Consider the following 1,833-nt stretch of genomic DNA (forward strand, 5'->3'; position numbering starts at 1 on the left):
CTGTGACAACCCCTAGTTCTTCCTCCTTGGATTCTACAATAAATGTTCCAAATTTGAGCTAATCCCTTTACACACCTCATTTATCTGATCTCATTGAAAAGCTTTATCGAGTCTTATCCTTTTGAACTCCTTGAAGATAATATTCCCTGATTTTTATCGGTAGTTTTCTTAGGTGACTTCGGCTATCTAAGATGTAATTAACTATAGGGGTTTATCCAAAACCAGCTTAATAGAAACTCTATTTAATCCTTAATATTAAATAGGGGAAATTGTCGGCAAATAAAATAGTTTCGTAGACCAAACGGACGTCATATATTTCTTAGTTTATTTGATCGAGTCTTATCCTCAAGTCTTGTGTTTATCCTTTGGGATAGATACAAGGTTTGAGGTATAGCGCTCTTTCATTTAAACTATGAAAAAGATATTAAACTATGAACAAGATAGGGATAGTTTGATTTCATATTTTTCTAAACTTAAATCCATATGTAAATTAAAATGTGCTTCAGAAGCGGGCGACAAGATTTCAATTCAGGTGACTTACAGCTTCTTACGGTCAACTCCCTCAACCAAAGTAGTACCGACAGCTTTTGGCGACTCCGCTGGGTACAAGCTTTTCTCTCCATTTAAATAAGGAAATATCATCTTCACATATTGGTAATGTGTCCATGTCCCTCTTGGAGCAAATTATTGACTTACTTTCCCCATTTCTGTCTTGGGAAAGTACAGCCAACTCTTTGGACTTCAGAACCATTTGTTCAATCACCTTTGAACAGAGGGGTTCTGGAGGCCATTAAGGACTCTTTAATCTTCATGTGGGTTCGGACCCCAATAGGTGTGTTGGTGGACTAGTTCCACCTAGGCATTGTGCGCTGTGAAATAGGTCCTGCACTGGAACCTAAACACTTCACATCTCCCTTTCAAGTTTGATTTGCTAATTTACAAAGTAAATCAAATTGTGTTGTGCCAGGCACACTTCAAATTAATTAAATTTTTCTACTTTTAAATCACCTTTTTACTAAAAATTTTAAAAAATCCCCACAAACTAAGATTTACCCGATCTACATATCAACCTCTGTTAATTTTTAGTGCTTGCACAATTTTTAGTGCTTGCACTCTTGCACTAAGATTACAAGGTTTTTTTTGGCCATATAGCTAACCCCAGAGCTTTCTATTTTAAAGTTGCTGCAATGGCCTACCCAACGCTGATTTTTTCTTGTAACTTGTCGACAACCCATGAAGCCCGCAATGTCGCTCTTAAGTTTGGGGAATTTCGATACACCTAAAATATATAGTGTTCTTAGACACATCGTTATACCTATTTTTGAGATATTACGCTTTAATGGAAAATATTTTTGTGTTTTTCTTACAGATATAAGTAAAAAATGGAAAAAATGCTTAAAGGAGTGAAAAAGGGTGAAATTTGGAGCAAAAGGTAAAAAATTGTGCAAAAGAGTTTTGGCGCCTAAGCGCCAGATCCGACGCTTAAGCACCGGTTAAACAGAAAAGGCCGCGCCTAAGTGTCGAGACCCTGCGCTTAAGCATAGGTTGCAGTTACTAGATGAGTAAAATCGGTTTTCACAAATTTTGAAGAGATTGGCTTAATAGGTGGTTGTAACCACCATGGACGAAAATTATCATGAAAGGATGCGTCTCTTAGGCAATTACATCGAATCAAGTCACATTTTGAAGAGATCTCAAGGAACCTCTTGGAAAACAAAGGAAGAAAGAAGAGAGGATATAGAAAAGAGTTCTGAAAATATTGGCAAGTTTTGAAAGTTCTTCTCTTAGGAGTTAGTTTGGAGAGATTTTCAGGAACCACTTTTTATTTACTTT

This window comes from Phalaenopsis equestris, unplaced genomic scaffold (genome assembly GCF_001263595.1).
Source record: "Phalaenopsis equestris unplaced genomic scaffold, ASM126359v1 Scaffold000079, whole genome shotgun sequence".
NCBI classification, from domain to species: domain Eukaryota; kingdom Viridiplantae; phylum Streptophyta; class Magnoliopsida; order Asparagales; family Orchidaceae; genus Phalaenopsis; species Phalaenopsis equestris.